Source organism: Vitis vinifera, chromosome 2, assembly GCF_030704535.1.
Source record: "Vitis vinifera cultivar Pinot Noir 40024 chromosome 2, ASM3070453v1".
NCBI classification, from domain to species: domain Eukaryota; kingdom Viridiplantae; phylum Streptophyta; class Magnoliopsida; order Vitales; family Vitaceae; genus Vitis; species Vitis vinifera.
The window spans coordinates 3120237-3136242 of record NC_081806.1 but is presented as its reverse complement, the minus strand read 5'-3'; the positions used below and the strand labels follow the sequence as shown (position 1 = coordinate 3136242).

The 16006-nt window shown below is 28.6% G+C and overlaps 1 long non-coding RNA gene across 1 annotated transcript; it reads right to left on the bottom strand.

The window, feature by feature from the left end:
• Nucleotides 1-1540: 1540 nt before the first annotated feature.
• Nucleotides 1541-6925, bottom strand: LOC104881671 (uncharacterized). The gene is made up of 2 exons (XR_009467784.1): nucleotides 6632-6925; nucleotides 1541-6403 (listed from the first exon to the last, which is right to left on the bottom strand). It is a non-coding gene; the product is annotated as an uncharacterized LOC104881671 (long non-coding RNA).
• Nucleotides 6926-16006: the final 9081 nt, after the last annotated feature.

Here is a 16006-nt window from a genome sequence, read left to right as displayed (position 1 = left end):
TTTAATAGTTAGAAAATTCTTCATGACATAAATTTTTGCTTATAATAATTATAAAATTCTAATTCTTTTATTTGTTTATAATATTTACTAAATTACTAATTTTTTGTAATAAAATATGATAGTAACCACATAAATTATTAATTTAAACAAGATTTGTTTTTGCCAATTTTATTAATTTCAATGTTTTAATTTCTTTTTTTTTTTGCAAATTTTAACTAATTGCTTCATGTTTTAATTTTTTGAATGCTTTAACTTTATCATGTACATTCTCATATAATTTGTGTAATGTTATTGTCTTCATGATATAAATATAATTTTTTATCTATTTTGTAGGATGAATATTTTGTGTAATGTTATTGTCTTCACTACACATAAAAGAATCAAAGATCGAGAAGAGTTGATTGAAGAGGTTAAACAAATTGGAGAACAACAAAATATATTTGTGATTATTTGTCGTTCCACTAAAGCTGATGGTTCAGGAAGTGGCAAAGTATGGATAGGCTGCGAGAGATTCGGAGGCTATAGATCGCAACAAAATAGAAAAACCGATGTGGTGCCTAGAAATCGAACTGGGACGAAGAAGTGTCGTTGTCCCTTTACGTTCACATACACGAATAATTATTACATTGCTCATATTCTTAATCAATCTCTAGTTATATGTAATATTTTTGTTTGGGTTACAAAAAAAAATCATATTGAATACAATAAAAAATATATTTTTTAAAAAACCATTCCAATTAAATATTATTTATTTTAAAATTTTAATAATAATTTTTATTTAAAAAAATTAAGTTATGAATTTCACATTAAAATATTAAATATAATAAAATCATTTTACATAATATACTTTTGGTGAAAAAATCATTTTATAATTTATTATTTAAATAAATTATTTTGTTTTAAAATATAAGAAGAATATGAAAAACAATTGAGTGTGAAAAAAATAAAAGAAATAAAAAGAAAAGAAAAAAACAAAGTTTACATGGACGGGGATGGATGGGTAGAGATAAAAATGAAAATAAAAATAAAAGAAAAAAATACTAAAATGTGGGATGGGGCTTGAAAAAAAATTAAAAATTAAAAAGGGATACAATTGGTTTAAAAAATTATATTTCAAACTAAGTACTAAATGATATATCCATAATATAGAATTTCTAATTATTATTATTTTTATTATCAATGTTGAATAGAGATGAAACATTAATGGTTAACTTTAAAGTTAAAACAAATCCCTTTAAAATATTGAAATTATCCTTATTTTTCATAAAATTAAAGTAGTTTTTAAGTCACCTTCCAACACAAACAATCCTTAAAAACAGGACAAAACAGGACAGATTAATTCCCATGATGCATCATCAATAGGGAATCCATAACTAAGCAACATATTTGCTTTCTTTTGTTTACTTTTGTTTTTTTCAAAGAGATGTGAAGTAATGAATCCAAATTATTCAGATTAATAGTAATGTTAACTCAATTTACATGAATATATACTTCCAACTAAAGTTTTTTCTTTTTCTTTCCAGGAAAACAAAGAGGAAAATTAATGAAAACTACAGACTATTTATTCACCAAGAATCAATCAGCATGACATAGCTAGATCTCCACTTCAAAAACTGATACTGGAACAAATCTTTCAGAAAACCCCAAAAGAAGAAACCCTAAGAATAACCATTGAATGAAGAACACTTTGCATGAAAAAACCAGAATATTATTGTTGTTGAAGTCTACTTAGCTGGTATTTGCAGTACCTTCACACCCATGCATCTCCTCCTCTTCCGCCCAGAATCTTCGACTCCAATCTTAGAATTATTCGAGTCTTGAAATCTTGGGGAAGTCTCCGTTTTTCTTAGCTCCTCTTCTTCTTCTTCATGGCCGATTCCAATCTGCCCCATCCTCCGTTTCTTCTCCATTTCCAACTTCTCCCATTCCAATTGAACGATGAGCCCAATATTACTTCTCCTGATTCTCTCCTTTTCCTCATCATCGCTGATTCCCATACGTTTCTGAGGTTCTTCTTCCAGAAATCCCCTCTGGAGAGCTTTTTGTCTCATTAAACACTCCCTATTTTCTCTGCATTTTTGTACAGCCTTTTTTAATGACTCGAAAGAAGGGTCTGAGTGGTCATTATTTTTATCATCCTTCTTCATGTCTTCCACTCTAGAAACTTATCCCTCATCTCCTGTGGAATCTTTACAAGAGCAAAGAAACAAAGAAAGAAATTATATACCCACTAGCACAAAGAATTAATATGCTTGTCTGAATTCTCTACCCAGTTCTTTTTCAGTTTTGACAATCTATTCTGCAATTTCCGTAACTTTCTTGATCATGGTGCCTGTGACAGGAAAGAAAGTAAAGCACATCCTTCCAGTCAACACCTTCCCGGTCCGGTTAACACATTCAGCAAGCGGATTTTTCCTCCTTCACTATTGTGATTCTCTGTGTATTTTCGGAATGTATTCTCAGAAATCTGCCTGATTCCACTTCCTTACTTCATTGCTCTTGCAGTTTGTATATATTACACACAAGTCATACAGAAACAATTGGATAAAAAAGTTTGTAATAGTCAGGCCAAAGTCAACAAATTGAATATTTTTTTGCAAAAAAAAAAATGAATTTAATTTAAAAAGTGATTTAGAGTTGATTATTGTATAAAAAATGTTTGAATCAAAACCCAAAATATTTCACAAAATAAAATTATAAATATGACTTTAGACACAAAAATATCTCATATATTATTATGTTATAAAGAATGTTTTATTAGAAATTTTTATGAAATAATTTTCAAATGGTGAATTTAACTATTTTTCATGTTTTTTCTTAAAAAATAACTCATTTTTAACATAAACATTATCATTTCAAGTTTTACATATAAGTTTTAAAAAAGATAATTATTTTTATAGGAAAATAATGAAGATGTTTTTATCCAAATGATACCGAAAACAGGGTAAGAGGTTAAATTTCAAGAATTGGGTTTTCAAATATCCTTTTAATCAAACAACTTTATAATTTTTCAACCTAAAATATAAAATTCATTTCAACTCAAATACGAATTTTATTTCCTATTTCTATGCAGTTTCTAATTTATAAATCAAAAGTCAACAAATTTAATTTAGAATTTTAAAAACTTAGGTTATGTTTGATTCCTGAAAAAATTATTAAGGAAAATGATTTTCTGCCTATTTGATTTCATTATAAAAAATATTTAAAAAATTAAATATAATTAAAATTAATTAGAAATTTATACATTTTAAAATCATTTAATCTTTTATATAATCAAAGAAAATAAGTAAAATGAGTTTTAAAAAAATATAAAATAATTTATTGGCTTTGAATCTATTTTTTGTTTTCCTTCATTTTTTTTCTTTCCTTTCATTTTTTCTCCTTATTTCCTTTCCCTTATATTTTCTCTCAAATTTTCCTGATACCAAACGTAACCCTAATAATATAAAAGTTTTAAAAGAAAAAGTTAACCGAGTGGAGTAATAGGCTTTAATTATAAAAGTAAAATTAAGAAGTTTAATGTACGGATTAAAATAATTTATAAATGTGATGTAGTGAAGATTTAATGTGGAATAAATGGTACATATTTGAAATTAAAAAAATGGAAATTAGAATAAATAAATAAATAAACGGAAGATGAATAAAAAATCCTAGAAACAATCTTGATAAAGGATATGGATACAAGAATCAAGAAAATGAATAAAAAAAATTCATAACTACAAAGATCACACCCTCTTCTTCATTGTTTTCATTATTCTTCCTTTGTTGTTATACTTAACTCGTAACTATGCTCTAATGCCATTTGTCATAGACTTTAAATATTTCTTAAACTTGCATACTACACTTAGATAATTAAGTCTCTTAAAAGTTTCTAAGTCAATCTTTCCCCGGTCTTATCTGTCGATGCTAAGCAAAGCTACTTACACTTTGCTGCTTATACTCATAAGGTAGAGGACAAACAAATGATGCACACTTGAAGAGTTTGGAAGAATGGAAGCTTTTACGCAAGAAAGCTTTGCAAGACTCTCAAGTGCTTAGCACCTTCACCAAATTAGTTTAACACAAATTTATAAGCACCAAGAGAACTTTTTGGAACCCTGCTCCTTACATTTATAAAATTTTCTAGAAATCCCTATACATTTATAAAATTTTCTAGAAATCCCTATACAAATGTTACATACAAGTCATGTACAAGAGTTCCCATGAATTTTCTAAAACATTCCATAATACTCCACATCACATACAAGTGATGTCTCCAAGCTTCTCTAAAATTCTCTACACTTCCCCATTGGTAGGGATACATAGATGACTCCAAGTGGTTCTAAAAGCTTCCTACTCTTATAAAAGCTCAATTGAAGAATCATTTAAACAGGTTGTGACAATCAGTTGTCTAGGGCCACCCACTTCTCTCACTCGAGGCATCAAGAAGCCCTTTTCTGAAGTTGCCCTCCAGACGAGAGAATCAAGGCCCTATTTTCCTCTGCCACTCTCAATCCTTGCAGGTACTTATCTAATCATGTTATTTATTTTTTTCTTTTTTCTTTTTTTTGCAACCCCGTTTGATTCCCAAGAAAATCCATGCAAAACCCCAAGGAGAACCAAAAAAAATGCTTTTTTTATTTTGCTCCCTGTGTTTTCTAGATCTGGTCTAGGGGTCTCTTTGCTTTTATGCCACAGGATTTAAATTTCACGTACCCTAAATCCACGATTTTTGAGCTAGGCGAAGAACACAACCTTTGCCTGCAAATCATGATCAGATTACCAAATAGCATCTTATTTGTTTTTTTAAAAAAAAATGGACAGATTTTGTATCCTGTGCGTGGGCTGGACTGGTAGGAAACATCGGGAAATTCCCCAAAAAATCGGTAAAAATATATCAGTGATATTTCCGAAAAATTACCAAAATTTTCCGATGAATATCGTGTCAGAGCAGGCCAATAAGAGAAATTTCAGAGAAAAATCCCCGAAATTTTTTCAATATTTCAAACACTTTTACAACATACCCAAGAAACAGACATTCTTATGCTCAAATACACGAGCAAGAGCAGATCCACAGAAGCAAATGGAGTGCTAAATAATGGACAAAAACGACTAAACACCAGTAGGACTCCAAACGAAACTGCAAAGTCCGAGGCTCAACAAGAGAATGACACCCACAAAGCAGAATAGGAGCAATAAGTTGCAGAGCTTGCCAACCCATGCACAACAAAGGGCAGTGAAGAGAAGATAAACAGAGAAGAAGAAGGTTTTAATGGAAACATTGAAGACATAGTAACCATACCTGGGTAATCTCCACTCAAGCAATATGTGTTTTAGCTTCAAACAACTTTTATATACATATCAAGCCTACTATTTTTGTTGATGGCGTTATGTTATTCTAAGTACAAGGTTTGAAAGTGGTTACAAGACTGATGTTGAAAATTCCATGAAATTCTAATGAAATATCTTATTTGTTTTTAAAAAAAAAATTGGACAGATTTTGTATCCTGTGCATTGAATTGTCAATATAAATGAAATAGTAGAGAACACTAATAAACCTTAGGGCACGAGACTGGTTTTCACCATCACATAAAGTTGCTAACCTCAATAACTAATCCATTGACAGCATGGCATCCATGCAAGATGATAGCATGGTGCATATTGACATTTCAATTCCATGGTAATAAACAAGTGACCCTGTAGGTGAATATAAAATTGAAGAGAATTTCATAGTCCATTCAAGAAAGATGTATATCAACATTCAGATAACTGATGCATAGAATGCTATCTCTTTCCTCAACACATGAGCAACATCACAGCCACTTTGTCTCAGGATGTAACAAATGTTTTTCTGCAAATAGATCTGGTGACCATTTGAAAGTCCTCAAATCATGCCATAGCTAACCCCAGCAAATCATGGTTCAAAAGCCACTAACACTATTATCTAATTAACAAACCCAGTATTGAATGTCAGTCACACCAATTCTTAATCAATATATTAAATGTCTCTATCTGCAGATAGCACACCTCTAGTTCTGTGGTTAACCAACCAGAAGGACTGAATCACCAACTCAAGGTAGATTTATCTAACAACACAACCAAACCCCCACATTTTACTCATCAATTCCAACAGTATAAACTAACTGAACTCCTTTCCCTCACACACAAGCAAATCATACCCAAATGCACTAAATTTGAGATTTAAACATTTCTTTGATGTTTCAATTGAGTTTTCACTGTTTAACCAAGTGCAATCTATATCAACCAAACACAGCCCAGCAAGACCTTATCTAATTCTCATACATCTATATCCAATTTCGCATTCAAAAAACAAATCATCAGAATATTTTAAGCTCGCATAAGAGACCCTGGCACTGAAACATCATCCTTCGGAACAGATCCACCCTCTAATATTCCATTTTCCCTGCAACTCAACACACCCAAGCTCAACAACCAAAACACACCCTCTCAACACAGATCTAAAAATTCAACCGTTCACATCAACAAAAACATGCATATAAACAATAAAAATCAAAAACAAAAAACAAAAAACAAAACGCTACAACATACAGTAAGAAACAATCCCTCAAAATTGATGAACTACATTCAGCTCCACCTGAAAAAAATAAATAAATAAAAGAGAAAATCTCACCTTGCAATACAGAAAATCGCTATGAATTGAAGAAACAATGAGTCCTCCAACAGAGTGACCACCACTTCTCAGCCTCAAAACCCTAACCCAACCATGACTTGTCCGTACAAACCCAGTTCAAGAATCTCGCAATTCCTAAAACTTCCGGCCCAAATCCAGCTCCCACCGCCACACCAAACCCTCCCCGAACTTCCCGTTGGAGCGCCGGAGCGACGACGAAGAGGAGAGAGAAAGAAAGAAGAAATCTAGAGAGTGTGTGAAAGAGTGGACTGTCGAGCGTTAATTGTAATGAAAGAAAACAAAAATAAAAATTTACGAATTGATTATTGGAAAAATAAAATGTCGCGATGCGACGCTGATAAATGGTAAAAACGTACTACCTGAATCATATCTGTACGTCGGATACTTCGATTTTACGGATATATCGGATATATCGGAGATATATCGGCGGATATTCTGGAAAAAAATATCAATAGACTTAAAATTGTTAAAAACTCATGGAAATATAAGAAAAACCTCATAATAATATAATTAGAAGTATAATTGATATTTTAAAGTTGTTTTATTGAAAATTTTGATATATATATATATATATGATATAATTTGCAATATTAGATGTAATTACATCATGTCGATCTATAAGAAATGTTAATTTTGTAATTGTTCTCATTATAAAGTCACATAAAATATTTCATTTAATTAAATATCAATAATTTGTACACATTAAATTCATTAAATAAACATATTTCATATTCAAAATATACTATTTCATGTTAATTAAATTAATTAAATAATTTAACATGTTAATTAAATTAATTAAATAATTTAGCTAAGTTAACTAGTTCTAATTGTGAAAATAAATCACAAATAATCATCTAAAATAAACATATCAATTTATAATTAAATAATCAAATTAACCTAAGTTAATTCAATAAAAATATAAAAATTAATTACAATTGAATGTAAAAATAGCATTAAATCATCCATATTGCAAACATACTAATTAATTGAAAATACATGAATTAATTACAATTGCAAACAAAATTAATTATAATTTAAAACAAATATACCTTAAAATAATTACATAATTGAGCAACCTTAATAAAAATTGGAGTAATGAGAGAGTAAATGAAGAATGAAAGCAAAAATGGATGAAATTTGGGTTATTTATAGAAGAAATTTGGGCCAAAATAGCCGTTGGAACATTAATTTACTGTTGAAAATCAATTTTAGCCGTTGGATAAAAAACTGGGAGCAATCAGGCCGTTGGATCGCCATATTACCATTGGAATCACATCTAGGCCGTCGGATCAACACGGGCGTGATCTGGGCCGTCAGATCACGTTACATGAAAGAGGGGAAATATCACCAAAAAATCAGCGATATATCTCCGATATATCACCGATTTTTTGCCACCAGAGGCGATTTTTTGAAAAAATCTTCGATATATCTCCCCGAACCGATATATCGCCGATATTTTGACGATATTTATGGAAATATCTCCTCTTCGATTTTTCTCCATGAAATATCGTGTCAATCCCTCCCGATATATCCCGATATTTTCCTCCATGACTACAACTCACTCAATATATTTCATTATCATTTATCCCATATGCTTTACGCAATTGAGATTTTATTAAAAAAATAAAAATAAAAATAATAATTCACTTTTCTTTATTTTTAATTATAAATGATTCGTTACTTTATTTAAATTCTTTTATCTTAACACATTGATTTAATTATTACAAAATGATCACAAAGGATAACGCCTTATGCTTATAAAATTTAATAAAATATTGTTTAATAATTATTTTTTCTAATTATAAGGTTAGTGGGTAAATATGCTTTGAACAAAATTGTTATTTTTTATTTTCTCTAAATATTCTTGACGGGTGGAGGAGAAGGTGAATTTCAAACCTAAAAAGTTATAAAAATTAGTGTATAATAATTAAAATTTATTATGTAATGGTAAAAATATAGATAATGTTTTAAGTTTGTTTTGATTTTATTTAGAAAATTATTAATCATGATATTACCTTACAACATAGTGATTAATGATTTAATATATATTTATACTATCTATAAAAATACAAAATGTTTATCAAGAAAATTGAGTTGAATAGATATCCTACATCTAAACTAAATTCTTTCTGATTAAAGAATTTCTTTCTAAATTATGAAATTCTCTAGAAGAAATACGAGGTTCTGACAGCAACATGCTATTGGGTGGTAGCCCCACTTATGGGGTCAAATCAATACATTTTAAGAAAAAAATATTTGAATAACACTTTTTCAAGAAATACTTACCTATAAATCCATTAATTAATATTAATTTGATGTTATATAACCTACCACAGGGCAACATATACCCTAGCCCAAGCCTAAATATCATCCCTCTACTAACCTATTAATTTATATAAAATTGAAACCCCAAAAGAAAACACACTCAACCATCTCTACAAAATTGAAACCCTTAAAAAGAAAACACACCCAACCATCTCTCAAGAGAGAATACTCATTGCCCTACCATGAAAATGACTCCAATCTACCATTGAAACACCTCTACCCTATTCCTCTCTTCAAGCGTGTCATTATATTCTAATGGTTTTAGTGTTTTACTACAATTTTTGACGTTGTTTTAACCATCTCCTCAACTAATCTCTTAAATTCATTTCATGTTTTATGTTTTATGATTAAATTTTTATCCATTTTGATTTGCATCCGTCTTACCTTTTATGATTTACTATCTAGTGACTTATAAAAATTGACTTATCATTCCCCATAAAAGGACAAAAAAATTAGAAAAGAAACTAACATATTAATTAAAGTTTGAGTTTAATACACTTTACCTCCTCAACTTATCCCGTGTTTTACACATTACCTCTTTAAGTTTAAAATCGAACACATTGCACCCCAAGCTTCTTAAATTGCAGCACTTTGCTTTTTTGTTAAACGATGTTAGTTTAAGTGGATGGAAATGTCACGTGTTGTACATATGACTGACCAATGAATGATGGATTTGTAAATTTCTAAACCCAAAAAGCCACTCATGCCTCAATATTCGTCTTTCATTTAAATCTGTAATACATTGCAACCCTATCCCTATTTAGTTATTGAGAAAATGTAAAAACAAAACGAGAATATGAAGGAATAGAAAAAGGCCCCCAAATGTCAATGTGAACCAATTGAAAGGCTTTATTTGATTGACTGTTTGATATAGGAAATAGTAGCTTTTTCTGCTTAGCTAATGGACAGATCTCACAAACTTTGTTATGAAGTAGCATGTACAGAAGAATCAGAACTATTTATGAGTTGTATTTTTGCATTTGGAATATGGCCTAAACAAAAATGCCATAGATCAGAATTAACAATACAAGACTCAACTAAAGAACTAGAAGGTAAACCAATTGAACTAGAAAACATTTCTTTATTTGTTTGAGCAGATGATTGTTGAAGATGGTACAGACCAAATTGAACTTCAGCAAGCCCAATCATCCTCCATTTGCTGAGGTCCTGCAAGATATATTTGGATTGAAGAAAAAATAATCCAATTGAATTATCTTTAGTTAATCTTGATGCAGAAACAAGATTGATATTGAAAAATGGAACATAAAGAGCATTGTGTAAAGTAATATCAGGTGAGGATTTTACAGATTCAATGAAAATAATTGGAATTATTATTATTATTATTATTATTATTATTATTATTGCCATCAATATAAAATGTTTTACAATATGGTTGTACTTTGATATATAGTATAAAAATAAATAAATAAACAATTAATTTATATTAAATAAATTAATCATAATTAAAATAATTATATAATACTAAATTAATTATTTATTATTTAATAAACAACCTTATTACTTTTTGAATTGGTAATTATGATTAAATAGGATTTGTTTGACAATATTTCCTCTTAAAATTCTAGGAAATAAAAAAAAATATTAATCTTATTTAAATAGCATTTTTTTGCACAATATTTCTTAAACTTTTAAAAAACTAAAATAAGAATCCTACGAGATGTTTGTTTCTAGAGAGAGAAAAAAATCTCAAATAATAAAATATATAAAAGGAAGGGAAATATTTATATGGAAAAGTCTAGTTGTCAATTGATTTAAATGGCATGACAAGTAAAATGACATTTTTTGGAATAATTGGATGACTCATTAAAAAGTGCATGTATTTCAAATTATTTTTAAATTGATGAATTTAATACTAATTTAGAGTTTTATGAGTTTTTTTTTTTCATATTAGTGAATCAAATCCCACTTTTCCTATAAAATATGTACACTTAAATGATAAAAAAGCATGGTTAGCTTCTTGGTCCCCCACAAACCTAGCAAAATTTTGAAACCCATATTATAAAAATTGGAAAAAAAATTTCTTAATAAAAAATAGAAAATTTCAATTTAAAAATATAAAAATTATGAAATAATTAAAATTTAAAATTTAAAAATTTTATTTTCCTTGATTTTTTTTCTTAATAAAAATGATTAATTAGTCTAATTTTAAAAAATGATTAACTATTACTAATTTTAAGTGTATTGTATTATTTTTTAGATGAATATTACAAAAAAAAAAAACAACTAAGAGTTATTTATTTTATGGGCATAGAAAAACTCATCTCATTTTTTTCAAATAAAATTATTTCTTTATTATTTATAATTAATAAATAAGAAATATTAGTATAAAAATAATAATTACTTTTTTAAATGATAAATAATTAAAAAATATTTCTTTTAATATTAATTTTTATTAAAAATTACTTTATATCAATTAATTTTAAAGTAAGAAATTAATTTATTTAACTATATTTCTTTTATTTTAAAATTTTAAATTAAAGAATCAGATTTTCAATTTAAAAGCTTATCTATTAAAATTAATTTAAAAATTAAAATGAAATTAAATTATTCATTTAAAAAAATTAACACACTAAAAAAAATGGGTAATAAATTTATTTTTTTAAAATTCAAATTAAAAAAATGATAATAGATTTAATATTTTTTTAATACTAGAATAAATAAAATTCAAAATTTGTTTTAAGCGTTTTAATTTTTATCAAGTTTATAAACTTTTTTAAATATAATTTAATTTAAGAAAAATTAATATGATAATACTCATGTCCGTTTATTTATATCAACAAGATATGTTAAAGATTTTATAAATTAACCATAACATTCATTCACCAACTTAAGAAGAATATTCAAATATAAAAAAATTTATTACATATAATTCAAATTGTGTACAATGAAGTCTAATCATCTAAACTATAACCACTATAGTCATGACAAAGTGGACAGTGAAAATGAGATGTAAACCAAGAAGTGATACAATGAATATGATAAATGTGTCTACAAACTGGGAGGATGATAATCTCATCCCTATCTGCAAACGCATCTAAACATATACTACACTCTGAGTACATCTCATGCTCAGAAAACCTAGAAATAGGAAATAAATTTATTTGAACTCTATTGAGTTCTATATTCCCTATTTGATTATCTAGTTCACTGTTTGAATCTATATTATGTGATTTACATAACCTTAAAATAAAATAACATATAAGTAATGCTACACTAATTGTTACAACTATTAATACTATATAAATAGACTTTGCCTTCTCATGCCATTGAAAATGGGCCTGACGTGCAGCATGTACGATCCCCATATTGCTCAAAATAATAATAAATAGGAATAGGAATAGGAATGAACATATGTGCCTGTAAAAAAAAAAATACAATAATAAGAATAATATTAATTTTTAAAAGAAAAAAAGTTTTTAAAAATAATATAAATTGTGTGAACAGATGAATAGAAATATTAAAATTTCCTATAAAAATTCATATTAATATCAATTTCTTATACTTAACTTATACTTGTATACATTATTTTGATTAATTACTTATAATTATTAAGTGTTTCTTGGATATAATTTGTGATTTTTATTTTTAAAATTATAAAATAGTAATAAATTTTGTATAGAATTGAAAATGTTATATATAATAGGAAAAATAAATTTTGATTTTTTATAATTATTTTTATATTGATAAATGAAAGCCACATTGTTTTAAATGTTTAAAACAATGTTTTAAGACCATAGTCCATGAACTGAAACCGTTAAAGAGGTTAGTTCTCAATTTAGAACAAAGAACAAAAGGTGAGTTATGAATTTAGAAGAAAATTGACGGATTATGTAGGAGGATAAGGTCACTTCAACGGGGTGGGCTGTCTTCTTAGGAGCTCAAATATTAAATTTAAAGACCTTATTCTGGTTTATGTTATGGGATGGTGTACAAAGCAACAAAAAAAATCATTGTGGTATGACTTATGAGAACCATTTCTTCACACAAGAAGAATGAAAAACAACTGTATATTTTAGAATTACTTAATACTGTCATAAACCGAATAAGATCATTATACAAAGCACTACATATCATTAATTCATATGTTTCATTTCCCATAGACCTCTATTTTCTAATGTCATCACTACACTCTTATCTCAAATTTTCAAATAACACCCAGAACCCATAAAAAGAAAGAGATTAATTGTAGGATAACCACAACACAATATTTTGATGCTTGCAATCCATCAATCATGCACTAATATGGAGTGTAAAAGTGAACTGCAAATAACGCTATATATACCCATTTCCCAAAAGGTGAACCGCAAATAAAGTTATATATACCCATTTCTCAAAAGGTTAAAGAAATGGGTAGAGTAGAGAAAGCGGTGAATGAAACGAAAAAATCCCAGGTAGCAATGTTAGTTCATGAAGTGATTCATGAATGCATTCTGATGCACAAAAAGAAAGACACCAACTCGAGACTAAGCGAGGTGTGCATTAGTAAGTGTAGCGTGACGCGATTTATAATAAGGTTTGAAATATCGATAAATACGAATATATCGAAAATATAGATAAATATTTTGACAAAAATGTCAATAAATTAAAAATTGTTTGAAATTCATAAAAATATTTGAAAAAACTATAAAATTATAAAATAAATAAAAATTCATATTTTAACATTATTTTGTAAATATAATTGACATAAATATTGTTACGAACAAAAATATCTATATGCAATTATATATGTGTCTTAATATATATTTTATTATTTATATTTTAGTCTTTTAAATAAATTTATATTTTTAATGTTTTAAAATAAAAACATTCAAAGTATAAATATAAAAAAATTTAAAAATGAAGTGATAGTAATTTTTTAGAATAGGATTAATGAGATAAATTATGATACATTTAATATTAAAACTATAATTTATTTAATTCAAATACATTTAATAATGTGAAATAAATGATGATAAATATATGATTTTTTTAATTTTTATATTTTTTATATTTAATTATCACATAAATAATATAAAAAAATACTTATTAAAAAAATTATAATATTGATTTTTATATTTTTATATTTTTATTAATCAATTAAATATAATTTAAAATAAAATAATTAGAATTAGATTTTTTTTTAATGATGAACCTTAACAAATTTAAATTAAATATATATTATCAAATAGTATCATAGTCCAAGGGTAGCAGGGATTGAACCCAAGCCACGGTTTTGATTTAATAAAAATTAAAAGGGATAATTAATAATTAATAATTAATAATTATTTATATGGAGGAAAATTGTTCTCATGATTTGTTTCCTTTTTTTTTTATCTCTAATAAATCTAAACCTCAAAAGGCCACCCATTTCTCTCACTTCAGTCGTCAAGAAGCCATTTTCTGAAGTTGCCCTCCAGACGAGAGAATCCCTAGAAAGGCCCTATTTTCCTCTGCCACTCTCAATCCTCGCAAATACTTATCTAATCATGTTTCTTTTTTTTGCAACAACCCTCGTTTGATTCCTGAGAAAATCCATCCCCCATTTGATTTCCGAGAAAATCTATGCAAAACCCCCAAGGAAAACCAAAAAAATTGATTTTTTTTTCTCCATGTGTTTTCTGGATCTGTTCTAGGGGTCTCTTTGCTTTTATGCCACTGGATTTAAATTTCACGAACCCTAAATCCGCGATTTTTGAGCTAGGCTGAAGAAAGCTTCCTTTGCCCGCAAATCATGATCAGATTACCAAATACCATCTTATTTGTTTTTTTTTTTAAAAAAAAAAAATTGGTTAGATTTTGTATCCTATGCGTGGGCTGGACTAGTAGGGAATATCGGGAAATTTCCCGAAATATCGGTGATATTTCTGAAAAATTACCAAAAATTTCCATCGATCGGTAATCGACAAATATCGTGTCAGAGCTGGCTAATATGCGAAATTCCCGAAAATTTTCGATATTTCAAACACTATTTACAACATACCCAAGACCCAAGAAACAAAAACGACTAAACACCAGAGTCCAAACAAAACTGCAAAGTCCGAGACTCAAAAAAAGAAAACACCTAACACCCACGAAGCAGAATAGAAGCAATAAGTTGCAGAGCTTACCGACCGACTCATGTGCAACAAAGTAGTGAAGAGAAGATAAACAAAAACCATACCTGGGTAATCTCCACTCAAGCAATGTGTGAAAATCCCTCATTTCCCTTAGCTTCCAAGATCAACGACCTCCCTTCTCCGATTCCTTTCTCTTTCTTCCCCTCTCTTCTCCCTCCTTCTCTAATAGGAGACCCCCACAAAAAATTAATGGACAGGCTTTCAAAAATGGAATAAAAAGTCCTCATCATCTGACGGAAATCTCTATTACTAGAAACAGCCTTCATTTTCCTCTTATTCTTTTATTTTTCTTCAATTCCGCTTCCCCCTTCTTCTTTAACAAGAGAATATTCTTCTGCTCTTGATTTAGATAAAACCTTATATATATAGTGAATATTAATTTATTCAAAATAGATGTTAATAGATGATTTTTTTTATTTATTATCCTGGATAGAAAGTGTTTGGCAGCTACTGTCAACCCCTTAGCCCCTTGACTTAACCATGAATAGGCCTCATGGGTAGGCCTTGCACCCATGAGAGCCTAGGATGAAAGTAGTGAAATCCTAGAGGTTTGGTGGTTCAAACTCTAGAAGCCATGTGAGGAGGTCGCGGGCGTGCCAGACACGCACCGTGTGCGCACCGTGTGCTCACCGTGGGCAAGCCAGATGCGCACCGCGCGCGCACCACGGGCGAGCCAGATAAACAGAAACCATACCTGGGTAATCTCTACTCAAGAAATGTGTGAAAATCCCTCATTTCCCTTAGCTTCCAAGATCAACAACCTCCCTTCTCCGATTCCTTTCTCTTTCTTCCCCTCTCTTCTCCCTCCTTCTCTAATAGGAGACCCCCACAAAAAATTAATGGACGGGCTTTCAAAAATGGAATAAACAGTCCTCATCATCTGACAGAAATCTCTATTACTAGAAACAACCTT